Raw genomic sequence first — 27,429 nt, 5'->3', positions numbered from 1 at the left:
TGGTGGTGAATCAAGCCTTCAGACCCTAGCCTTCCATAGGCAGGCAGTCCTTAATCAATCAGTAGAATCCAGGAATGCTACGTACGTGCTGCTGGCTTTATCTATATCAGTACTTGAATCCTGAACTCCGGTGAAACGTTTCCGTGGGATTTGGAGTAGCAGAGTGATTGCTACACATGTCAGAGTTTCTCTCTCTCCCTCTGTGACATCTCTTTGTAAGTCTGTTTTGAAGAAGGCTCTTCCCCCTCACTCCTCCTTTGAAGATTTTTATAAAACTTTAATTATAGTTGCCCTGTTTAAAAAGGATCATTACATCTTGTGAACAAGCAGCAGTCAAAAGTGATACACAACCACCCTGAGAAATATCAGGGTGACAAAATACTCACAATGCTATCTGCAGCGTGTCAGCTCATTCAAGGCTGTGTAACACCTCAATTTGTAAAGAAGATCATGTGCCGTGCCCTATGATAAATGTTTAAATGAGGTGTTCAGAAGAGTTGGAAGAAGGAGGAACTGATTTATCCTTCGGGAGAAAAAAACATTCCTGTCACACCTGCTATAATCCTGCAGATGATAAAACCCAGCTTTCAAAGTGAGCCTCACTCTACACTCTAGTCTAAGCCAAGCAGGCAGGAGGAGAGAAATGGGATTTGAATGAAATAGCTACCCCAGATCTTTGCCTGCCTCTTGGCAGCTAAACCCCAAGATTTTGGGGCTAGATTTTCACAGGGGTGTTAGCCCCAAATTCCTTTCCCCACCCAATATTAAATACAGCATCTTCACTTTTTGTACTCAGGCACACTTAATCTGGTTTAGGGCCTGCTCCGAAACCATCTTGGGTTGGTCTAAATTATGGTAACCCCACCTTTAGATGATGGCAACATCACTCCATGGCTTTAGCATTATCATCATACCTTTCTGTGCCTCAGGCGAGGTCTAGCCGGCTCATAGGTCAGGTGGAGATGTGAGATGTTTGGAGATTGTGTTCTGCTTGCGCTGGGGGCTGGTGCCCATAATAAGAGACAATACCTAGTTCTTGAATTCAAAGATCTCAAAGCATTTCACAAAGGAATAATATGATCCTCAATTTTCACATAGGGAAACTGAGGCAGAGAGCAAAGCGAAATGTCTTGCCCACGTTCACTCAGTGAACGGATGTGCTGGAAACAGAACTCAAGTCTTCTGGGTTCCTGTCCAGGGCTCTGTCTACTAGGCAACACTGCCTCCCTCCATACCTATTGGACAACAGTCTATTACCGAGGCCAGCTAATGGAATTATCCCCTTTTGCTCAATGTCTGTGCTGAAGTTCAAAGCCTGCAGACAACCTGTAATGGGGCTTGTTAGAGATATTATAGCAATGATTCAATAAGCAACATTTGAGGGGAATATGTCAAATAATTGCTGAACTCAAGAGAATAAATCTCCAGCATAAGGGGCAGTATCATAAAGCAAGGAACCAATATAGCAACCTACATAACACCATTAGTTTGAGACCAGAGGCGTTTGATGTAGAACAAGAGCTGGCATGAGCCAACAGGTCTGCACTTATTTATTTTTTCCTTACGTTTAATAAAATGTTCTGGATGCAGCTTTCTATGCTCAATGTGTTTTATTGTTTCCCTCGCCCTGAAATGGGAACTGCAGATGCTTTGATAAATGGATCGAAAGGTTTGGCTAGTTTCCCTGTAGCTGCCTTGTTCTCTCCTGAAACTATATTGTGTAACTGCTTACAGAGACATGTGCAGTGAGCAGTGCTGTGCGCAAGGGGACCAGATTCGAAGGATGCAGGAAGAGAGGTGTGGGGCTGGCAAGGCAGTACTGTGCGGGGAGCCCAGGACTGAAATAGCAAGAGTTGCTGCCAGCCAAGACTGAGGGGCATTGACTCTGCTGAGTGAGGAGTGCAAAAACGGACTAGTAGGGGGGTGTATCAAAGGAGGACTGGGCAGAACTGTGTGGGGAGCCAAGGGCTGGAATAGCAGGGATGCTATAAGACAAGGCTGACGTGCATTGTCAGAGCAGTGTTGAAAGCCTGAGCTGGAATAGTGGCGGAGTGGGGGTGAGGTGCATTGGTAGAGTGTGTGGGAGCACAGGACTGGAATGGCAGGAGTCACTGGGGCGAGGCTGCAGGTCAGGAGTGAGCAGAGCTGTGTTTGAAACACTTAGTACCTGGCGACAGGACTTTAGAGCTAATGATTTTAATCCCTCACTTCCTTGGAAACAAACATATACCTTTAATTAATGGAAGGCAGAGAAAAGCAAAGGAGATTCCTGCCTTGTGTTTGGAAGTCCTCCAGAAAGGAGATGCTCTGCCTCACCGTGTCCCCTGGGGTCCCGTTCCAGCTTCCTGTGCTGGCTGCCAGCTAAAGCAGAGTGCAGGTAGTTCGCTATCTCTCTAGCTGAGAGAGACCCTGGATGGCTAGCGTGAGGGAAGGAACGCTATGTTAGCTGTTGAATGACATCTGCGGTTTATGATGCCCTAGAGAGGAGGGAAAACAATTAAGGAATTGATAGTTTTGTTTTATTTCTAAAGTGACAGAGACCCGGGGACGTCTGCTGGGAGAATATTGTTTGGAAGGCAGAGTGAGATCATCCGGCAGAGGGAATTCTAAACCGCACAGCGACCTTGGGAGCTGGAATCCAGCAAAGGAAAAAGCTGCCGGTGAACAAAACAGGTTTGTCATGATTGGACACCCCCTTGCAGCTATGTTGGGATCCAATATTCAATCATATATAGACAAAAAGAACACAGCTATCAGGGAACCTTACCCAGAGCTTGGTTTCCATTGTATAACATAGATATTGAGAGACCACAAATACAATCCCAACTCTGCCACTGTCTCACTTGGTGCCCATGGGCAAGACTCTTTGCTTCCCTGTGCTTTGTAAAATGGGAATAATTAATTAGAGTCCCCTTGTGTGGGGCACTGCACAGACACATAACAGGAGACAGTCCCTGCCCCAAAGAACTCAGTCTAAATAGGCAGAACTGAGGATGGGAGAAGGGAGCCGAGTTGACTTGTCCAAGGTCAGTGTCAGGGGTGGAAACCGGTTCCAGTCCTGATCCAGTGCCCTAACCACTGGACCATGCTTCCTCTGTCTGTGACTGCTACTGCAGAGCACTCTGAGGTCCTCAGGTAGAAGGCACTACAGAAATGCAAAGTCCCGTGACAGGCACGGGGGTCTAGACTGTGTCCTGTCCCTGTGCAAATGCATGGCAGGACTCGGGGCAGGTGGATCGCAAATGACCCCTCTTGCAGTCCCCTCCCGTGCAGAGATTTGGCAAAATTGCAGTCCCCTGGAGTACACCTCACCCCAAACAGGTGTGGGAAAGAGTCTGGGCCTGTTTTCTATCCCCCCCAGGCCAGGACCCATATAGCTGATCCTAGCAGGGATGGAAGGGGGAGCAGGCTGAGTCCTGAGAGTTGCTGAGGCTATGGCAGTGGGCTCCTTTGTATCATCCAATGACACCACAATGCCAGATGCTGAGGCCCCCGACAGCCTGCCGTGCAGAGCTCATTATGATTGCGCAGCGCAGAGGGGTGACATGGGGTATCTGTTCGCTCTCCCCATGACACATCCCTCTTTCCAGCAAACCAACACAGGGTGGTACTTATGGATCCGGAGACACTGTAAAGTTTGGGGTCCATGCCTGATACTGGTATTCAGCATGTCCCTCTCTCATGCCGATAGCATGTTGGCTCCCGATGAGTGATAGGAAACCAGCAGAGAGCTGAGAGCCTTCACCTTTCTTTCTTTCTTTCTTTCTTTCTTTTCTTTCTTTCTTTCGCATTTATTTTTGGTGTCCTCCTCCCCTGTCCCGGCGCTGTGCCCATCTCAGACTGACACTATTCTGTTGTGGGTGGAAGGGCCTCGCTGAGCTTGCGCCAGCTCCTCCCTTGGGAGTTAATTCAGTGAATGATTTTGCAGATAAAGGGGCGTTGGTGGCGGGGAGGGGATGGAGCCAGAGCTGGTAGCAGAAAGCGTCCTCAGCAGCATCTGCTTCCCTGGAAGCATTGCAGAGCTCTGATTATCTTCCTTTGATGTTGGTGGCCAAGGCTGGATCCATCCAGGTTTCATCAGCTTGATCTCCCGGTTAGCGGCTAGGTCTTTCTGACAGGCTCCTGCTGAAAGGCAAGGGGGCTGCGAATGGCACAGAGACCAATCTGTCTCTCGAGTCCGAATCCTATGGAGCGCTGCCTTGCTCAGCCGATGTGGAAAAGGGAATCAAAGGCTGGGCTATTCAGATCAGTCCCTGTGAGTGAGTCTCTCAGCCCTGTCCTGATGGCATCTGGGAGGCCAGCACTGAGGGTGGAGGGACAGAGGGAAGCGTGGCAGGGGTTGGACCTTGGAAGGCATAGTACTAGCCTCCTACACCCCGGCAGCAGATCATGCTTTGCATGGGTAGATCTCAAGAGGTGTCGCAAACAGTAGAGCAGGCCCAATTATTTCATCTGAAACATGGTTTTGACTAAAAATGACTGCTTCGTCAAACCAGAAATGCTCATTTTTTACCAAGTTCTTGGGAAGGTGGAATTCCACATAAATCCCCCAAAACAAAAGATGCGGAGGTTGGCAGGATTGAAATTCATCACAGGGGGGAAATAAAAAAGCCCAGCATTTCCTGGCCAGCTCTAACAGACACAAATCGATTCCCCCACCCTGCAAGTGGCCAATGCAGCATTTGTATCCCTCGTTTTTCTGATGGCAGAATGCAGACATGGAGAGGTGAAGTGGCTTCCCCTACGTCACTGAGGGAGTGACTTTCAAAGCCGTTAATAGAACCCAGGAGTCCTGGGCCCTAGAGTCTGGCTTGAACTATTAGAAAATGCTCCTTCCCTGTGTCTCAGAACTAGAAATGGATGAGCTGTGAAATCTTAGTATGCGAGTTTGTAGTCAAACCAGTTGTGTCCCTTCCTAGCGCAGAACTGGCCGCCAATGACTCATTGACCTTTCCATGAATCTCTGATGGTGGGATCAGTAGTGATGGGGAATCACTTGCTCTTTGCCTGAGATGTTCAGAGACCCCTGATGGCCAGGGTGCCAGTAAAAGCAGCCCTGCAGAGCAGGGGTGCTCAGAGGATGAGCTGACTGCGTAATCACAGAGGAAGAGTGGTCTTGTGGTCAAGGCTCTGGACTGGGACTCACAAGACGTGGGTCACTTTCGAACTCTGCCACAGACTCCCTAGGGGGCTTGGTCAAGTCGTGCCCTTGCTCCCTATCTGTAAAAGAAGGGCAATCATTCTGCCTTGTCTGGTTAGACTGGGATCATTCTGTGGATATCCAGCGTATCTAGCGTTCTCATAAGTAATGGCAACAAGCATTCACGAAAGGATATTAAATCTCCCGCTTCAGGGATTAAGGCAGTCTCTATTAGCGATTAGGATGAGACCCCATGTGGGAAGCAGATTATCCCACACCTGATACTGTAGGGTTCTGCCCCCCTTCCTCTGTAGTTGGTCACTGTCCGAGACAGAGGTGGACAAGATGCTGGGCTAGGACCTTGGGTCTGATCCAGTCTGGCATCTGAAATGTTTCTAAGGTCTTTGGATCTGGGACTCTCTCCCTATATGTGCAGCACCCAGCACAGTGGCCCCCCAGTCTCAGATGAGGCATCGAGGTGCTATTAAGATTCAGATAATAAGTGCTAATTTACAGGAGTGGGAACAAACAGAAAGGAAGAACAGGCTGGGGAAGGAGTTACTGAGAAAATAGTTTTGAGAGACAAATGTAATCTGTGGATCTGCATAAGTGAAATATGGGGAATGATAAAAGGAGCAAAAAGTCAGGGATTCCAAACAACACTGGTTGCACTTCAAAGGGGAAGGGAGCTGGTTTATAGATTTACAGCCAGTTGTGGCTGCGCCTGCATGGATGGGAAAGCCAGTATGGGAGCGAGCCGGGGAGGCAGAGGAAAGGGAATTTGAAAAGCAGAATTTCAGATGTGTGTTTCCCCCGGGGGGAAATTACACACAGAAATATTCTGGCAAAATGTGAAAGGGACTGAGATGAAAGTCCAGCCTGGAATATGCATTGCAAATGCCATCTGTCCAGGCGGGGCAATGAGAACCTGCTCAGAAATAAGGAAGGTGGTTTGTCTGCGTGTCCCTGAGGGTCAATTTTTGATGCCACTTTCCTGGATGGAGGTTTGAACTGCTAAATGGGACGGGCTGCATACACCTACAGGTTCGCATGGTACCGGACAAATTCTTCCACCCTCACTAGGTGAAGGTCATTTAGTGCTTTGATTCAAGAATTGGACAAAGAGCACAGTAAGTTATTTGGGCATATTCATTTGACTCCAAAAGTGATGTGCAATTTGCGCATGCTCATAGCTAGAGCTGCTGAGCCATCAGAGGTGCAGTGTTTGTGAGACGAATGGGGTCCTGATTCCTTGCACATCTCCAGGGCTGAATTTAAGCTACCTAAGACCCTAGCATCCTCCACCATCATGCCATGGCCCCTTCCTCAAACCATGCCCCCACCCCTGCCTGGAGGGGTAGCAGGTTTCAGTGTTAAGGTGAATGGGGTAGTTCACTCCTCTGAGAGCAAACTCAAGCTCCGTTCATGTTTTCAAGTTTTTCTTTGCATCTGTGAGATCTGGAGACATTATTGAAAATAAATGAAAGCTGAGATTCTGGCCTCATCATGAGACTCCACAAAACAAGGGACATAGACACGGGTCTGTATGCCTGTACCTTAATCCAGCCCTGCTCCTCCCTGTTCATAGGGACAAGATCATGGGTGCCGTTCTCAGGTACTTATCTATGTTATCCCAAATGCCTTTGACAACTTCAGTCTAGAGCGTTTCAGAGATACACCACCAGGAGGAAATCCACTTGCTGATGGATTCTCTGTACCTTGAAGTCTTGAAATCACTATTTGAGGACTTCAGTAACTCAGTCTTAGGTCAGGGGTCTGTTACAGGAGTGGGTGGGTGAAGTTCTGTGGCTCGCATTGTGCAGGAGGTCGGTCTGGATGATCACAATGGTCCCTTCTGACCTTCTAGTCTATAAGCTCATCCAGTGGGGGTTCCAGAGGTGCACACAGAGATAGCAGTGATGGATGCTGCAGTGTAGGATGGACACAGGCATCTTTTCCATTACATACCGGTAAAACGGCCTGTGCCCTCCCCATCACTGGAGGAGCCTGCCAATGCCCGTCCAGCAGTGAATGCCCGTTGGCCTCCCCCAGAGCAGGCTGCCTATCGGCTGGACACCAGATGACAGCTGCTGGGGAGCCACGTTCCTAGGGTGCACTACACCAAAACCAGCAGCCACAGCACTGGGGGCGGTGGGGAATGTATGTGTGTGATGGCAGCTTAGCCCGGCTTGTGGTTTTCACTTGTCCTGGAGGCTGCTGATGTATCTTTGGACGTGTTCCTTTCCAGGGGGTTTTCCCTAAATGCTGCACCAAGGGAAGGTTATGCTTTCAAAATCAAGAAAGAGGAAAAACGAGCAGGCAGTGCTGTGGTTCTAAAAGGGTCATTTCTGCTCCGAGCCTAATGCGCCGGGCAATAGTAATCTAGATTTATCACTTGGCAATCACCATGGTAACATCTCCTTGTTACCAGGGACAGGGATCAACACAAGTGAAAGATAAAATATTTCTGGCTCTGGTGGGGACATCGAGTCCCTGCTGGCCGGGCAGGCTGCAGCAGCGCCTTGTCCCTGACCCTTCTTTCCCAGCTCGATGGGCTCACCTTTCAGCACAATCCAAAATAAAATAAAAATAATTCTGCAGAGCGTGGCAGTGAGGGAATAGAACCAGATCTACAGAATAGAACCAACAGCAGCAGTTCAGCACAAGACCAGGACTTCAGTGAAGTTCTGCTGATTTGCACCAGCTGGGAATCTGACCCAAGGCAGAGCACTGGGTTATCATGTTTCGCAGCATGAAGATTCAGGAGGAAGGCTGCTTCCAATACTTCCATGTTGCATTTCTCATTGATCATAGAAATGTGGGACTGGAAGGGACCTTGATAGGTCATTTAGTCCAGTCCCCTGCACTGAGGCAGGACTAAGTATTTTGTAGACCTTTCCAGACCAATGTTTGTCGAATGTGTTCTGAAAAACCTCCAATGATGGAGAGTCCACAATCTCCCTAGGAAACTTGTTCCAGTGCTTAACTGCCCTGACAGTTAGGAAGTTTTTCCTAATGTCCAACCTTATACTCACATGCTACAATTTAAGCCCATTGCGTCTTGTCCTGTCTTCACTGGATAAGGAGAACAATTTATCACCTTTCTTTTTTTAACAACCTTCTGTGTACTTGAAGTCCCCATGTCCCTCAGTCTTCTCTTCTCCAGACAAAACACACCCAATTTTTTCATCTTTCCTCATAGATCATGTTTTCTAGACCCCTATTCATTTTTGTGGCTCTCCTCTGGGCTTTTTCCAATTTGTCCACATCTTTCCTGAAGTGTAGTGCCCAGAACTGGACACAATACTCCAGCTGAAGTCTTATCAGTGCTAAGGAGAGTGGAAAAATTACTTCTCATGTCTTGCTTACAACACTCCTGCTAATACATCCCAGAATGTTTGCTTTTTTTTTTTTTTTTTGGCACTGGTGTTACATTGTTGACTCATATTTAGTTTGTGATCCACTATAGTCCCCAGATCCTGTTTGCTGTACTCCTTCCTAGACAGTCATTTCTCATTTATGCAACTGATTAATCCACTGCTGCATTCCGAGTGGACTTCTTCTGCTACCACCAAGACACTCCCTTGTCACTGGGTGGAGTAAATGGAGGGAGCAAGACAAGCTTCCCCCATCTAAGACCTGGCCATAGGCCGCGATATCTCAGGATCATGGCCACGTGCTTCAGATAATAATGATCATGTGCATTACAGCCGTGTGTATGGCTATTTCTACACTGCAGTAAAACACCGTGGCTGGCCCATGTCAGCTGACCTGGGCTCGCTGGTCTCAGGCTGCACCGGGAATTGGCTCTTCACCTCACAAATCTCTGGAGAAAGTGCCAGCTCCAGAAGTTATCTGTACAATTCTCTTCGGTTTTGGGTGTCGAGGTTCCGAGCCTGTGAACATTTCAGATCATCAGCCAGCTTTGGTGTCTGAGGAACAAAAAACCAAACCCAGCTGACAGTACAACTTGTAGCCTTTCTGCCCCCTTTCTATGGAGTAAAAGCCCTTGCTTAAAATGATGAGTCATGGCTTTTTATTATTTGGTTTGCTTAATAAACGAGGAAGAATTTCTGGCAGAATGTAGCAGTAGTTGCTGTCTGAGCTTATGGAGAGAAATAAGGCCTGAATGCAGAGTCCAGATGGCAAAACTCTGACAGCGCCCCTTGGATGTTCCTGCGTCCTCATACCATGGCAGCTGCATTGTCACAATGTGGACTTCCTCACTTCCCTTCTGTCTGCTAACTTCCCACCTAAGAACACACATCACTCTTTTAGGCTTGGATTACGTTGTGCTCCGAAGACCGTCAGTCCCACTGGGTCTGCTCTGAAGACTACTGGAGTCAATAGAAAGACTCCTGTTGACATCAGGCCCATTGAGGTCAGCCGGATCTGTGAATGCACATGGTCCACACGTATACATCAGCCTTAGTAGCAGAGTGACGTAGATGTGATGAGCCCATCTTTTTGTGGTGCAATGTACCGTCACTGCATGATCATTTGAAAACACCCCACGCTTCTATGATCAGATCAGTTTTGATTAGCTAAATGTTTTAATTAGGTTTTAAAAATAACGGGATGCCCTGTAGCTGCCAGCAATGACAGTGGCTCTTCCCATGGCAGCTGACGTCTCTTTTCCAGAGCCAGGTTTTGGAACGTTTGCCCAGCCAAGCCATCGGATTGGGGCGTGTAGAGCTGCATCTAAGGAGCACGCTGGCTTCAGCCAAGTCTCTATTACTAGAGCTGATAAATACGTTTTTAATAATCAAGCAGTGTTTGTTTAGCATAAACCAACTCCCCTACTAAATCGATGTGGAAATAGAGTTAAGCACAGTTCAGAGGCGTAATTTAAAGGCTGGCTGGCTGGCAACATTTCTCACCAGGGCTAGAGAGGACATGAATCTCCCCCAGTGTCTGCAAAATCCCTGTATGTTTCTGCCCTCCAGGGCAATGTTGGCCTCAACTTCCTGGGCTGTGGGGTTTAGGTACATTTTCTGAACTCCAGGTGCCCTGACGCAGCACTAGATAGTAACTCACACAGGGCTGGATGGGTCCTGGGATCCGCATGGGAGCACATCTCATGGCAGGGGCAGAGAAGGAGGTGGGTCCATGTCCCATTTGTACAGGCCAGGAAGGAAAAGCATACTACACCCTCTGAAGGAGTGTTTTAGCAAGAGGCTCCCTGTGGGTGCTGGAGAGATCCAAGATGGACTATGCCTCCTGGAGTTCCCTCGGGGGCAGGGTGTGCTTATTAGGGACAATTGAGCCCAAGGAATCTTTTATCCCAGTGAAGCTTGAAACACAACCTGCTGAAATGCAGCCACCTCTGGGGGAGAGAGTGGCAGCCGGCCCACAACACAACCGGGGGGGAAGAGTGGAAAGTTTGGCTGGGATCTTCGTCTTGTGCCACATACAGTTCTGTGAGCTCTTTAATACCCAGGCAGAGCAAGAACACCAGCAATTAAGAAATTAAGAGAAAGAGCCACTCTCTGAAAAAGAAAAGGCTGAGCTAACCTTGGTGGGAATTTGAAACTGTGGTTCATGGGAGTATTTAATTTTAAACTCATGCTTAGGTCCCTCCTCTAGCCCGGGACAGAACTCTGGGGTTTAATCCTGCAAGGAACTGAGTACCTTCAATCCCCAGTGACTCCCACAGGAGTGCAGGTGCAACTCCTTGCAGGAGTTACTCAGAACCAGCCAGGATTGAGCCCTCGGTCAATGCTGCACTATAGATGTCTGGCCAGACTGGTCAAGCTCAAAAGAAGCAGAGAGTTTCTGGTGGTATGTTAATGCTGCCTATTAGAGTCTGAATCTCCTCTTGCTTATTGGTGTTGCTTCACTGATGTCAGTGGAGTTACTCAGGTGTGAGTGAGAGGAGAATCAGGCCCTTAAATATGTATATATTCCTGGCTTCCAGATTGCTGGGACACATGCTGTTGTCAGAAGAAGGATATCTGTTGTGACTTGCTGATGAGGGCTACTGCTAGAAATTACCTCATCTTATTTCAGCAGTGGATGCTGTGTAGATTCATTGATACCAGACAAACCTTTCAATCCATTTATCAAAGTGCTTTCAGCTCCCAGTTCGAGGTAGAGAGCATTAAATGTGCACAGAGCTTATTAGCAGCCAAAATGTTTTAAATAAGTAAGGAGTTCTGGGGGAAAAAAATCTGTGTTAATTAGCTGTGGGGGTGGATGGGCAAAGGGAGGAATGGAAAACCTCAGCGAAGCATATTATTAACCTGTGGAACTAACTGCTTGAGCATATTGAATGACATGGCTCAGAGAGGTTTAAAGGTTATTTGATTTCACAGCTGTTCAAAAAATGGCATTTTTCTTTTGTGGGAAATTTCAATCATTTTGAAAGTACTTTCCATTGTGAATTGGAACAAAAAGTCGGACCAGCAAAAAATTTTTCAGGACAAAAAATTCTGCAAAGTTTTGAATTGGTAATGTCAAAATGGAAAATGTCAACATTTTTGATCAAAATGAAATGATCTGATATCTCAGAAAGGAATTTTTTCATTTCACATTGACATTACAAAACTAAACTAATTATTTGTTCTGATTCTCCCAATTGGAAAATCAACACGTTTTGTCAAAATCAATATTTTCCCATGGACAATTTTGACAAAGCCACATTTTCCAATGGGAAAAATTTTTGGTCAGTTTTTTTTGACCAGCTCTATAGAGATGCATGAATTAAGTGATCCCTTGTAGTGAGTAGGAAGACTGCTATAAAGGCTTTCTTACTCCTGGTACCATCCTGCATTTGCAGGGAAAGAGATTGGCTGATTTCATAGATCTTTTCCAACTCCTGTGACAAGCGTCCATCAATCCTCACATTCCAGGATGTAAGCCAATTGCTAGCATGGGTGCGTACACCAAGGGATGGTATTGCACAAGAATCTTTATAGGGAGCTTATACTTTTCTTTGAACCTTTGGCTACTGACCACTATGGGAGACAAGAGGCTGGATCAGATGGACCATTGATCTGTTCTAGGTACGGCCCTTTCTTAAGTGATGAAAGTGTGCCAGAGAAAGGCTGACGGTGCAGTAGTTCGAAGCAATCAGCAGGTGGTATTGAGAGACTCCGGCTGTGTTTAAGTTGGAATAATGCTGAAGAATGACGGCCTTATTGTGAGCAGCCCCAGTGACATAGAAACCAATTGTGGGCTGGGTTCTCTTTAGAAAAAGAGAACTTGGACTGGATAAGTTGCCTTTTAAAAGGATTGTTTATCTCTCACATTCATGGACTTATGGGAAGATTGGAATCAGGAGGGTGCTTTTAATAAATAAATGTTTTAAAAGCGGCTACTGCCTTTGAATGGGCAGCTGAGACTTTATCTTTTAGGAGGAGAAATAGAAGAAGGAAGCAGGCCAGCTCCTGTTCTCGGAAAAACAGTGCCAGGTGCAGGGACTGAAATGGAGTCTGTGGAGTTAGCAAAATCCTTTATTTTATTTTTGATATCTTGTTCAGATCAATATAGATTCCTTGAGCAATTCGGGGGCTTGTCGTCTGATTAGCTGTCCTTTTTATTCAGTTAGATTTTCCTTATCTACAGCAATTGTTGTTCCAAAGTACATCTACGGCTGCAACATGACCTTACAGGCAAGGGTACAATAATACGGTGCTGAGAGTTATACAGTGTGGCGGGTCCCGGAGAAATACGTTTTCCTTTTTCTGATTGTTTGCCTCCATCTACCCATACCCTCCCCACCAAGTCTCTCTATATTATCTCCCCATAAATTGTTGATGAAAGCTTTTGTTGCCTTCTCAAGGTGAGACAGGGCAATCCAGAAGGCAAATAAATAAATCTCAGCAGTTTAAAGTCACCAGAAGAAACAGTGGGGAGGATGGGAAAAGATTGTTTACTGCGGCCGCTTGCATATTTTAGTGGCCTGCAATCTCCCTCTAGTATCTCTTTTGTCTGATGTGCTTTGATGGGAGTTTATATTAACTGGTGTAGCTTGTAAGTCTATTTACAGCTCTGGTGTCTTTGGTGTGTTTGTGCGAGATGCTCCAGTCTGAGATTAGTTAAATTGGAAATAAATTGGTTGTTAAATAAAAAAGCTCTCCAGATGTGACAGTGATGAATGAGGGAGGTGAGGAGGATGCAGAGAGGTTGCTCCTGTCTTGAGACTCCAACAAAAATCGTGGCTTTACTCTTAATAGCGCAGAGGAAAACTTTATTTGCCTTGTGCTGGCCTCTCAAGGAAGAGGCAGCTGATGCCTAGAGAGGAGATCAGCTGGGGCACTGGACTCTGCACCGCGGATGTGTGTGTCTCTTGTTGGCAGAGGGAAAGGCAGAACCAGGGAGGGGAGCAGGGCTCTTGGTACAGCTCGTTCTGGTTAGCAGAGGTCAGCCAACAAAACGACGTGTGGTTACTACACGGGACAGGGAATAAGGAGCCCTGGGTTCTACTCTCAGCCCTGCGCTCTAATGGTTAGAGAGTCAGGACCCCTGAGCTCTAGAACAGCTTTCCTCGAGCTGCTGTTCAGTATTGTTTTGCTGTTTTGAGAGTTGGTGAGTCCTGTCTCCCAGTCCCTGCCTCTAAACACTAGAGTGCAGGGCCAGGAATAGAACCCAGGGTTCCCAGTTAAACTATCACCTTGGTCAAGCCACTGAACTTCTCTGGGCCTGAATCTCCTTTGCCTGGCATAGTGCAAAATAGGGGGGAAGGGGAAGGGGAAAGCCACCAGGTTAGAATTTTCTGCTTGCTGACACCTGGGTTAGCATCTTCCAACCACTTTGCACAGGTGTCTTGGGAAGGTCCCAGCGGGACCGACTGGCTCTGTTTTTGTATTCACTCACTCCTGTCGTCTAACTCACTGGTCTCAAAATAGCAAAACAACACTGAGCAGTGACTGATGGAAAGGCTGCTCTAGGGCGCCCCTGAGACAGTGCGTGGGGCAGGGTAGAAGGATGACAGCACACAAAAGCATCCTGCTCTCTGAGCCCTGGGCTGGGCAGCAGAGGGACAAGAACACTCATGATGCGAGCTCTCACAGTGCATTTGCTGAGGCTTTCTAACAATGTTAAGTTGGGCCATGGCCACGCAGGCTGAGCAGGAGAGTGTGAGACAGCAAACGGCTGTAGCTAACACAGAGATGAAGTCATTTCCTAGGCACCCAGAGATGCTGCCAGAGATTTGATTTTTCTTTCCTCCTAGCTCTTCAATCCTATTATCCAGGGAGATTAGAACTAACCAAATGTTTTCAGCTCCCTCCCTGTCCCGCTGTGACTCTGTCTCGTTGAAGAAATAATCCTGTGTCTTCACTCTAGCTACTATCAGGAGCGCTCAGATCTCTCCCATCTGGCACATCTTCATGTGCCCATTTCATTTCCCCTGGGCTAGCTTGCTCAGAGAGCCAGGTATAGAGAGAAACTCAAGGTCTTTGTGCAACTTTGTGTGTGCAGCTGGGGTAATTGCACGTGCAAAGCTGGCCAGCCAATGCACATGCAGAAATGCAGGCGAAGGTAGCAACGAGTTGTGAAAAAGAGGCTCTTTGTGTCCGTAGAGATGGCGGGTTAGTGATGTTGAGGATCTGGGTTGCGACCCACCAGCTCATTTCACACAAACCATCAGACAGCCACTTCCAGGAACTCGTTTTAGCTGGATATGGAGAAATGACATAATGTCAGTCTCCATATCTGAATGCCCTCTGCTCTGGGGATGCAACTTAGATGTTTGTCAGACTTTTCTTTTGTTTTCTTTTCATCCAAAACAATTTGGCGTAGTTGATGCAAATCTGTGAAATGTTTCAGTGGACCTGAATTTGCATTTTTCTCTGAAAAAAGTTTCAGTTGAAAAACTTTGGCCCTCTCTAATCCTATCATGGTCCCTTTCTGTGTCCCACTCTTGATCCTCTGAACCTATTCACTGCCCTGGGCTAGATTTGAAGATGAAATCCCATAATCCCTTTACCAATCCCAGAGAAGTTGCCTGTGTGCAGAGTTTTCCCTTTGTCTCATGGATCTCCTTGACCACGGTCAGTCAGTCTAACGTTGTTCCTTTCTGAGGATGATCCTGTAGAAGACTGTAAATCCATCAGGGCAGATACTGTGTTTGTACAGCGCCCTGCACTTTTGCAATTTGCTTTTGCAATGGAAGCTTTTGGACAGTACCAGAATATAAATACTGACTACCAACAGTGCCAAAGCACGTTATGCTGGGGATAATATACTGAACGGGGTCATGATTTTCCCTCATTGCGATGCTCCTCATTTACACTGCGCCCAGTGCTCATGATAATCTAAGGGTTGCCTTTCTCTGGGCTGTTTGCTGAAGCAGACACAAGTCGTCTCTGGCTGCTACTTCCTCAGTTTGTGCAGGATTCTATTCCACATCACCTTCCCTCCTCTCTGCCTGCTCTTCTGATGGAATCTCTCGTTTCTCCTAATTAGTTCATGGAAACAAATACAGAGCTGACAATAAAGAATAGATTTGTTGGGTCAAACTCAATACCAGTCCCTCAAATGCCGTCTGACTCTGGCACAGGCTGTACTTTGAAAACAAACAGCTCTATTAAATTCAATGCATGCGTGAACAGCTCTGGAGAGGCTGCCTCCACGGAGCACCTACCTGCTCCTAGGCTTTGTCTTCACTGCAAAAAAAAAAAAAAAAGAAGTGTTTTTAGCAAGCTAGTGCGTTAGCTAAATCCCAGTGGAGACCAGGCCCTGCAGTTTCACTGTAGGGGAGAGAGGCAAGGTCAGCCCCAGCAGAGGTACAGAGCTGACCTCGTCTAGCTCCCCTGTGGTGAAATCTAGAGGTACCTTGTCTCTGCTGGGATATTGCAGCAGGATGGCTAATGTGCATGAATTATCTGGCTGCAATCCTCCTCCCTGCCTCCCCCCCAACACACACACATACACACAGACAAAATAATTCCTCAGAATGATTCCTAGCACCGATCTTTTAGAAAAACATCCAATCTTGGTTTTAAAAATTCAGTGATGACGAATCCGCCCCGACCCTTGGGAAATTGTTCCGATGGTGAATTGCGCTCACTGTTAAAAAATTATGCCTTATTTCCAGTCTGAACTTTTGTTTATAAACTTGATTTTACTCCCCTACTGCTCTAGGCCTTGCACACTTGGCAAAGAGCAGTTTCCTAGCCCTGAGTTTGTCAAGGTTTTTCACTGTTCGACAGAAGCCTCGTGCAAATCGGAATAGGTCCACTGCAGTCACTGCCGCTGATCTACACCAGCTGTGGGTCTGGCCTTTTGTGCATCAAAAGCTTCCAAGCGGTTTTTTGTTGTTTTTCCCCCCCTCCTGTACTGCTGCTATAGAGCCATCAGAGGGAGCTCAAACCATTGCATTTTTGTAGGGTCTGCAAAACCAGTCACTCCTTTTGGTTTTTTATTCTCCTGGAGATGAAAGAGGTAGATGTAGAACTCAGACAAACTGAGAAGATCCCAGACATTTTGACTGGGAGATTTCCCCCACCATAATGACAGTGAGATAGTTTAAATTCTGCTCCTGAAACCCTGCTATTGGTAAATGAATTTGGTGATGTGTGTGAGGTGCTCGTGCCTGCACGTGTGTATCCGTTTGCAAGCCCCTTATTCTCCTTCTCTGAGTGTATTTGTGTGAGTGCGTATATCTCTGTTTGTCTCTTTGTGCTTGTGTGTCTGTGGGCTTCTCTCCCTATTTGTCCAAATGTCTCTGTGTGTGTATCTCAGGTTGTGCATGTGTACTGTCTTGTCTACCTTTTCTGATTCTCTGAATGCATTTGTGTGTTGTGTATCTTATTTCGTATGTGCACACATGAGTGTGTATGCCTGGTGTATGTAGCTGTAGGTAGACGTCATTTTCTGGGCATCTCTGTATGTGTGTGTGTCATTCTGTACGTGTGTCTCACTGCATGCATGTGTGTCTGGTCCTTCCCCGCACTCAACATCTTCCCTTCCCTCCTTCTTTGGCAGGGAGATGTTCTTCCATCCTAAGTGGATAATTTCTTGTCTCGGTGCTCTCTGAACATACTGCCATTGCAAACTTTGTTTCTAGGCTGTTCCTTTACACATAGCTCCTGACATCACCTCAGTGAGCCCTCAGGAACTATCCCGCTCTTGTCATGGTGATCTAAGAAGGCATTAACCACCTGTTACATAGTAGTGACGGAAACACATCATTCCTGAGATGAAACGTTCATGCCTGTCTCAGCATTGGAGGCCAGTTATTGCTGGACAACCTTCTCATCCCTGGAGCATGGTCAGGAGTCAGGCACAGTGGAAGCATGGTTGAAGAGAAGCTTGCACAACTGAGCCTGCCTGGTGGATAAAGTAACACCGTTCAGTCTCCAGATTTTATGGAAATCTCTCTCTCTCTTCCCCCCCACACTCTCCCACAAGTACCTCTGTGCTTTTTCTCATTTCTGGGACACCTAGATTTCTTTTACTTAGACTGTAAGATCTTTGGGACAGGGACTGTCTTTTCCATAAGTGTCTTTTCCTAGCACACTGGGGCCTTGATCTCCAAGTTGCTGTGCTTGGGTGATACAGTCAGAATAATAATAATGCCAAATAGAAAATGATCAATTTTCTGTAGAATATTTGAATCATCCTATAGAATTTAACGGAGAATTCTGTCCCTGATATAGGATGCTTAGAAAAGAAACCTACAGAAAAGGTGTCGTTCTCTATTCAATTCTATAGGGTTAGAGAGTAACTTCAGAAGAGCCCCATTAAATAACTATGGAACTCTATTGATTTCATGCCTATTATATTCCATAGGACACTTCCATGGGGAAAGGTAATCAATCTGGCAACTTTCACTAGCACTTAATGAAAACAAACTAATATTGGATTACTAGTACACAATGGAGGCACACATTCTCTCCTCCTTTTAACTGGGCTATGATGGAGCCTGACAAAAATCTTGGCAGCCTGAAATGAAGGTGGCTAGAGAGAAGGTCATAAAGGGACAGATTCTCCCAGCATTACTCTCACTGAGAGAAACCTGACTTCCCCAATTTAAATTGATGGGACTACTAGGGGAGTAAAGTGCTACTCTGTGTAAATGAAAGCATCAGAATCTACGCTTACGTTTGAGTCCCTGAGCACCCATGTTTGGCCTTTAGTTTATTACAAAATAGCAACTACAAAAGGGGGTAAATATTTGTGCCTTTTTAAAGTATAATTTCATATAAAAGATGATAAATTCCTTACTAAATCTGCAATTATTTTATTATGCAGAACTAATGAAAAATACACTGGAAAGCCTAAAAAGAACCGATGGTAAAGAGTTACTTAATGGAATAGATCACTTTAAATCAAGCAATTATTCCCTTGATTTTTTTTCCTTAAAACACACATTTGCTAATGGTGCTTCAGTTACTTTTTTCTTTAAATAATCACAGTGTGACAGGATAAAGCAAATGGGACAGATGCTGCTCTAAATTAAGCTGGTGTAATTACTGGAGTAATTGGGGTTACTCCATAACGACACTGGTTTAATTGAGAGCAGGGATTGATCCAGTGTGAGATTATTAGTAGCGAGAAATGTCGCCTTTCTTTCATTATAGTGAATCAAAGATTTTTTGATGGTGTGTGCTGCAGGGCTGTCTCTAGAATGTGCAGTGTCACAAGAGTTCCAATGGGTACGTGACAAGTGGGACACAATGAAAGATGGAAATCACTCAGGGTGATTGGATGAGGAAGCCAGTCAAATGCCCAGTGAGCTAGATACACATCTGAGCAGGGGATCTGAAAATGACCAAGCAATTATTTCGATAAGGACATGATCTTTATCCAGTCCCGCAGGGAATGTGGCTGGGTGCAGAAAACAATGCCTTATGCCAGCAAATAAGAGACTTGTAAAACTTAGTTTCCTAAATCAGTCTTTATCTGCAGGAAGAATAAAATTGCACATGAAGCTGCTGCAGTGCATTAAACTAGTTGCTAGAGAGAGAGCAAATATTTCTTTAGAATTCACTTCTGCCATGAGGCCTACAGATCATTTGATGATGATGGCAGTTAGTAAGCATGAAGAAGCAATGCTCAGAGCACATTCCAGTTACCATATTGGTGTCTGTTTTCCTTGTACACCCCTGGCTATCTCTTGCACCTCCCCTGTTTGCTCTTGTCTTATACTCAAGTTGTAAGCTCATTGGGGCAGGGACCATCTTCCTGTTACGTGCATGTACAGCAACTAGCACAATGGGCCCTTAGGTGCTGTTGCAATACAAACAAGAATAAGAATGGACTGCTGATTGGACATGTCAACTTGTGACTACCTCACTCAGTTCTTACCCCTGGGGTCAGGTCAGGGTCATAGTCAGGGGTCTGGACTTGCGTGTGGGTTCCGGGTTTGGCTCTCTGATCTTATATTTGGGATGGAGAATGGTTTGAGCTAGAGGTCCAGTTTGATGCCATTTGAGAGTCCAGCAAAGGCAGCCCATGACACACGTTTTGGTTCACCAGCTACTTGTCTATGAATGTCCTTTGAAAAGCTGCCACCCTGTTTTCTCTGGATGGAACATGGTTGCCATGCAAAGGAAGAGGGCAATTTCCCATCAGTTTGCTTTCCTGGACACAGCAGTGGAGAAAGCACTGACATTGCCAAACCTTCACCATACATCTCTCATGACAACATCATAGGAAGAAATGCAAAGGCCACCAGGGGCATGAAACTCATATAGAGTCTGATGCTAGAATCCCTCTGCAGAAAAAGAGAGTGCATGGAAACTCAACCCACAGACATGAGTATTCTGTAGGAATGGATGGCTGAAGCGTTTAAAGTCAGGGGAGGCTCGTGTTTGTGACAAACCACAATCTGGGAGTTGTGAGTCACCAACAACCCAGGTAAACGCTGAAAAGTGTGAACAACTCATTCGCTGCCATAGGTGTGTAACCCCTGGCAGCAGGCAGCAGGAATACTGCTAACATACAAGCATTTGGGAACCCAAGTACTGATCTGTTTGTCCAAATTCAGAAATGCACATCTTGGCTTTGGAAAAGAGGCCACACTATAGCATGTTGCAGGGAGAAGAGGCTCACAATAAAACATAGTTGCCCCGTGGCTAACAAAGCTGCCCTTTGAATGCCCTGTTTTGCAGTGGCTGTGACCCAGAGACTACCCTGGGTAGCAGTGTTCAGAGCCTTAATCAGAACCAGCTGTGAGACCCGGGACCACAGCACGCTGGCGAGAAACGCGTGACATTAAGAACTGGTAACAACTGGGCAAAACAAAAGAGATATTGAGTTCCTTCCCCTCACGCATATTTAAGGGAACGACATAGTGCTACAACAGGTCACCCCAAGCCACAGGTGGCTGCTGCACTGCCGTAACTACAAGCTGTTTACACAAGATATGAAGGAAGGGCTGGCATCTAACCCTCTCACCCACCTACCCCTGTCCTGCCAGGATTCCCAGCCTGGCTCCTTCAGAACCCATCTCCATAACAATTGAAGAATTAGAGGGAAGCGAAGCCTGTCGGAAGAACAGCGGCTAGGCGATAATGCAAGAGAGAGACAATAAATAAATATCCCAGCTCCTTGAGGAGAAAATGGGGGCTGTAAATCAGGCAAAGATGAATGTGTGATCCCAGAAACTCAGCTTCATGAATATTCACAGACATGTCTTAGGGGAAGCAAATGGCTTTGCAGTGTATGCTAATTGGTAAGCTTGTGTGGTTTGCTCTGGGTCAGGGGGTGGGTGGGGAAGGGACGGGGAGAACAGTCTAAGACCCATTCCATCAGGACGAGAATTGCTCTCAAACAGATTAACTCGCAGGTCAGTGTGGGTGTAATACAGTGGGCAGCAAGGATGTCCCACTCACACCCATCTGCACAATGGTGATAATGACACGTTTTTTCTCCCACCCTATGTCTGTCACTGTTTTGATTGTAAGCTCATTGGGGCAGGGACTGTCTCTCACCGCACTTAGCAAAATAGGTCCCTGATCTCAACGGGGACTGTAAGCACTGCCTAATATAAATAATAATCATGTTAAAAGGTCTGGGGCCCAGTTTGCCCAATGACTGCCTCGCACTCATGCCTCAAGATGTCCTGGATGCTCAGCCAGCACGCTGTGTTGGCTGTCAGCCAGGATGACCCTCTGGATTAGGAATTAGGATTTCCCCAAGGGAGGAGAGCTTTCAACTCTGGGATTTGCTCCCTCGTGTGGTCTGCTAAAGGCTTTGTATGGCCTCGGGGACATTGTGCAGAGGGTAACTTCTCAGTCCAGGGATTCAGTTGGCAGAGGAGTGACTATGGTAGCTTCAGAAAGCTCCAGGACATTTAACATTGGCTTGTGAGGGCGAGGGAGCCATTCCTATGATGGTGTTCAGTTTTGCTCACCTTTGGCTTCGTTCTCACACCAGATACCACGGAAGAGAGCTATGATACTGATAAGCCAACACACACATCTCAGCCTCACAGTCTGAGTGATCTGGCCTTTCACACACGTACATTCTCTCATTTCTTTCCCTTCTTTATTACATCTCGTTGATAAAAAATAAAGTCAAGGTTCTAAATTGTTGTTGTATTACCTGTGTACACTACTAGCTATCTGTCAATCAACCAATCAATCAATCCCCTTACCTATCTAGCTCTCTATTCATCCTCCTTTGTATCTTTCCACCCCCATACCTACCTATCTATCCATACTGTACCCATCATCTTGGTATATGATTGCTGCCTGCCTCTCTGAGCTCTCGCCCTCCACAACCGCAAACTGCCTCCGTTCTTCTTCCTGGATTCTCTAAATCAACCCTTTAAACCAGTGCTTCCTGACCTGGGCCACCGATATCATTTTTACAGCCCTGAAGGGCCACCAGTCTCCACCAGCAGGCCGCCCCCCCCCCGCCGCGAGGCTGCCTCCTCGCTGATCTCCCGTCTCCCTGGCTGCAGCAGGGAAATCACACGCGTCCTGTAGCCCCGTGCGCTCCACCTGGTTCCCTTCTGCAGTCAGGGGGACGGAAGATCCGTGTCCTCTCCCTCTGGCTCCAGCAGGGACCCCAGCACCTAGGGACCCAGGCAGAGCGCTTTGCTGTGCTCCGTGCTACGGCGAGGGGGAGGGTAGCACTGATCTCCCGTCCCCTTGGCCGCAGCAAGCAGCCTGCATCAGTCTTTTAGCCCCGTGCACGTGCTCCGCCTGGGTCCTGAGGCACTGGCTCCCTTCTGCAGCCAGCATGAGCAGGCCGCGTGCCACTTTGAAAGCCCCCGCAGGCCACTTTTGGCCCCCGGGCCACAGGTTGGGAACCACTGCTGTAAACAATCAACTTGAGCAAACCTGACGCAATCAAACAATGCGGTAATAAAATGTGCTCGCTCTGACTTAGGCCTTGTTCCGCCGGCATGGATTGGCAGGCTGAGTGTTCCAAGCCGTGTGCTGGCATGAATGAAACGATGACCCATCAGGGTTGGCGGGGGGCTTTGGGGATAACTGTGCCATTGCCGGGACGTGGTGTTCTATCCAGTCTAAAGCCCTGTGTCCTTAGGAGCTAGGGCCTTGCCATGTCACAAGTGAAAGCAGTATAGATTTGGTGTCTCTGCTCGGCTACTAGTGATCCCATGGACGGCGGAGTGGGAGGCATTGCGTGTAACCACTTGCCAATGGACATGTGCTTCAGAAGCAGAAGGGTTTTTGTTTTGCTGAGTGGTGCAAAGAAAGCAGCCTACATCCTCTGGCTTGGAAACCCTGGGTGAGGCTCCGAGCGGGTGTTATTCCAGGGAGGTCAATGGGCTGGGCTCACTTATACAGACTCAGCATTCCCCATTTGTAAGATAGACACTAAAGGACTATCAGGAATTTGTTCTACTCTATTCTACTCAGATTCTCATACTGCACCCATCACCATGGTATCTGGGCACCTTATTCATCGTGTTATTGCAATATTACTTTGCCTATATGTACATTGATGGTGTCAGAGTGGGTCCCTCTCCCAGGGTGATTGCCCAACACAAAAGGTATTTTTTCCAAAGCCTATTGCAATTTCTTTTTCCGGTGTCCCCCGAGACTTTATTTAGAATGACCTGTGCTCTGGTACTGCTAATAGACACTCGTTTTATTGTTACCCCGTCCTCCACCTTCACCTCTTTGTCTGTTTCATTCGCCTCTTGTGCTCTCTTGTAACTGGGATTGTCAGCTCTTTGAGGGCAAGGACTACCCCTTTTTAAAAAAAGCCTGTAGCACACCCCAACCCCTAACACAAGCCCTTACAGAAATGTAATTAATTCATGGAAAATTAGGCTTGCATTTGCTTTATGGAGATGGGAGAGGTGCTGGGTGTGTGGACGGGCAGGCTGAGGACGCCTGCTCTTGAAAAACCAGTCCTGTTGTACATGTTGCACAACGGAACTTTCTCTGAGGCCGCCCCAGCAGACTGAGTGTATGACTCTCCTGGCCCTCATGCAATCTGGGATCAGCTGCCCCCTTTTCAGGCTCTTACAGCAGTGTACACGTAAGCAGCACAACACTTATTCCTATCCCCCTGTGGATTCCACCCTCCCACTGGTTTATTTGTTAAATACCCTGTAATTAAATGGGAATAACAGGCTCCCACAGATTAGTGGGTAATTACACTTAATAGGAACAAAATGAATATTTCCTTTTCACCATTTGGTTTGGAAGACAGATGACATAACCTGTATTTACCCCGAACCATCATGACAACAACTGTGCACTAATTAACCAAGTCATTAATGAATTAACAGTCACCATGCATTGCAAGTGGTCCCACCGAATACGTATGCTCCTCAATCCCAGCACATAAAGCCCCAGTAATGTTAAGTCTGCCCTTGAAGTACCTGCCCCATTGGTATCTGTCACAGGATGGGTAAGCCTGGACCTAAGCCCTGGCCCTTGAAAGAGAGGAGCTGGGAGTTGTAGGGGTCTGGTGACGGAGGGTCATGTGACAGCAGGACTATAAAATAATTTCTTGTCACTCAACTTAGTGGGAGCATGAGTAGCGGGTAGGATGTGTAGGGTGCTAAAGGGCTTGGGAAGGGACCTACAGAGACTGCTGAAGGCTGGAGAGAAGTGTCCCCAGGCAGGGATGGTGCTTGGCCTTGAATGTCTGAGCCCTGGAAGTGTCTCTGTCTGCATCACAAGGCTGTGGAGGGGGTCCAGGGATAAGGGACATGTTGGGAGCCATGTCCTGGGCTGGGAAGAGTTGTTATTCTGGTGAGGATCTAAACCTGCAGGGCAGGAAAGAAGAACCGCTTGGCCTTGGACAGGTGGGATGTGGTGAACCTGAAGCCTGGTCAGTGTGAGTGATTCTTTAGGGGTGCCAGGGTGGGACTACTGCAGAGTGTAGGAAGAAGCCTCACTCCTCTGCAGCTGATGGGAAAGATCTCCCCTGGAGAGGGGTGACAATTGGGACTAGCCACAGAAATCAGGGGAAGGAAGAGCTGTTTGTTTTGAGCTGGACTTTCCTTGCCCAGGAAAGGGCTTCTCCTGGTATGGCAAGAGCCAAATTACCTTCCGTCTCCGAGGGGCAGATGAGGCAGCAGCTGTGGGAAGACACCTGTCTGAGTAAATGGCTATCACAGTGGCAGTGTAGAAAGGGCTAATTGTAGGGGGCCTGTGGCCTTTGTGAGCATGCTGGGGAAATAAGTCCTTGGGTCTAGTGAAATGAATAAGGCAGGAGCATGTGAACTGGGACACCTGGGCTCTCTTCCAGGCTCTGTCACACATCGACGATGTGACTGGGCAAACCACCTCCTCTCTCTGTGAGTCACTTTAATCTGATCTGCACTATGGGGACACTGGTTCTGCCCTGCCTGGACGAAGCCCTTCCTGTGTATGGATCAGGGCTCTAGGTATTTCTTACTCTGCTGCAGGAGGCATAGGGAGGGATGTACAGAGGCTCAGTGAAGTGTGTGGGTCCAGGGATCGTACAACGGCGTTTCAGCAGAGGAACTGTTGGCAGCGGCAGTGGAGCCAGTCCAAACTTTCACTCCTTTGGGCAGTTCGTTTCCAAGGCAGGTGTAACAGTAATTAATGCAGAGTGAGGAGGAAGTTGATCTCTATCCAGAGAAGCTTAATGAAAGATGGCTCCAAAAAAAGTCAGCGCAGGAGCCTGGCTCCTGCTTCTAAGTGAATGGCTGAGAAGCTTTATTTCTCTGTAAGTAATCAGAGGAGGATAAACCCACCACCGTCTGCTCTGCCAGCCTGGAATTGAGCTGTCTGGGATTGGAGGGAGAATGCTCATCAGTTATAATCTGTTCCTACATTGTTTAAAAGAAAAGACCCTGCAGACCTTAGAAGTTCCTGTTATAAGCACTTAGACACCTTATTAAACACCTCGTATCTGTACTGACAAGAGCTTCAGCAGTTGCTGGGAGCTGTCTTGGCCAGTGAAGGTCAGACTGTTGGAGAGACACGCATCTGTTCATTAACTTGAAAATATGGAAAAGTCGATCTTCTCCCAGTGCAGCAGGGCTGGAGTTAGCTGTGTGTCAGTACTTGGGAGTAGTGTGCCATGCAGAGCAGTATGCATGCCCAGACAGGCTGCAACATGCACACACCGACATCTGATAGGGTATCTCAGGGAGGATGGGTCCAGCACTGGCTATTAGCCAGGATGGGCAGAGATGCAAAGCCATGCTCTGAAGTGTCCCTAGCCTCTGTTTGCCAGAAGCGGGGAATAGGCAACTGGATGGATCACTTGATGACTGCCTGTTCTGTTTATTCCCTCTGAAGCACCTAGCACTGGCCACTGTCAGAAGACAGGATAGTGGGCTGGATGGACCATTGGTCTGACCCGGTGTGGCCGTTCTTATGATATACAGAGATTGGGAAAAGAAAACATACTCAGACTGACACACCACATACAGGCAGAGATAATTGTGTACAGACTAAGACAGTCACACACATAGAAACAGAGGCAAGCTGATAAAGATGCACATGACAACAGGCACAGAAGGCATGTACACAGAATGACTAAGCTACTCTCAGTAATGAAGCACACGGAGGCAGACAGACATCCACACAAAGTACAGGCTCACACAGACCCATTTATGTTCACACCAGGGCCGTATACTGGTGCTGAAATGATGTGCCTGATTTTTTTTCCTCCCAAATGTCTCAAAGATTTGCAGGAGTGGACTCCAGCAGTGACAGGCCTCTCTCCAGAGACCTGACTTTTATTAAAACGCTGACCATGGACCAGGGCTCCCTTTTACTATTAGATGAATTTGATCGAAAGGCTCATTAATGAGAAACATGGCACAGTCCTGGATGTGCTAATGCTCTTGGGAAATATAAATATAATTCCCCACATTATAAAAAGTGCTTGTCTTATTTATTTCAGGACAAATTCCTGTTGTTTACTCCGTTGTAGTACAAAAGGGGGAAAATCCTTTCTGTTCCCTAGAGAGGTCTTTCCTGCTTGATAACCTGATAACCAGTGTGCAGATATATTTACACACACACACACACACACACACTTTTTCTGCTTCACCTCCCTACTTTCAGGTTTAGGAAGAAACAAACATTTGAGTTGTGTTGAGAAATTAAGGTACAACGCCTCTCTTACGCCATACCAACCCCTGAAAGGCCAATGGAAACTATTTAACCAGACAGCTTTTTCAGGGATATTGAAAGCTCCATAATGTTCTCATGCAGGATACGAGTTAGAATGCTGAAGTCCTTTTTACGTAGATAACGCTGTATTCCAGCAGTAGCACCACTGAAGTTAATAGTTGGGGCTAGATTCCGACACCTGTATTCATTTTCGTCTAGAAGGGGCTTACTGAATTTAGCAGGGTCACTTGCATAGTAAAGTGCTGTTTCGCATGTGTCAGGGAATGAGGTCCTGGTGACTTAACTGCCTATCTCAGGCCAGTTCCTGCAGGCCTGAGTCTGCATCACAGAGCCTTCCAGCCCAGCGGGCTGAAACTGCCCTCTTGCTGCTGTCCGTCTCAGCAGAGAGGCCACGGGTCACATATCAAACAGTGAACTTCTCACCCCCTTCACCCTTCTGTCCCTCTTCTAGTCAAATCCCTGGCCAGCTCTCGGCTGCTGACAAGCTGGATGCACTGGTATTTTGCTTCTCCTCTGCTCCCCAACTAGTACAGTCACTGTGATACCAACCTCTGGGCTGTGACCCAGCATAAAGCATCTGGACACCCAGGAAAGGAATTATGTCAGGTCTGATACCCAGTGTCAGTTTGGAGAAAGTGCATATGATCCAAACGTGCCCTGGCAGATGGAAGTGGAGCATTCAGACCTTCCTTGCAGGCAGATTGGAACGACTCTGGCTTGAAACTCAGCTCATGCAGGAGACAAGGCCTGTCAATCTTCACAGCACGCACTGAGCGTCGTACGGGCGTCCGA

This window comes from Emydura macquarii, unplaced genomic scaffold (genome assembly GCF_026122565.2).
Source record: "Emydura macquarii macquarii isolate MOO-44397 ecotype Brisbane River unplaced genomic scaffold, CSIRO-AGI_Emac_v2 contig_312, whole genome shotgun sequence".
Taxonomy (NCBI): domain Eukaryota; kingdom Metazoa; phylum Chordata; order Testudines; family Chelidae; genus Emydura; species Emydura macquarii.
Note: the sequence above shows the minus strand (reverse complement) of the source record.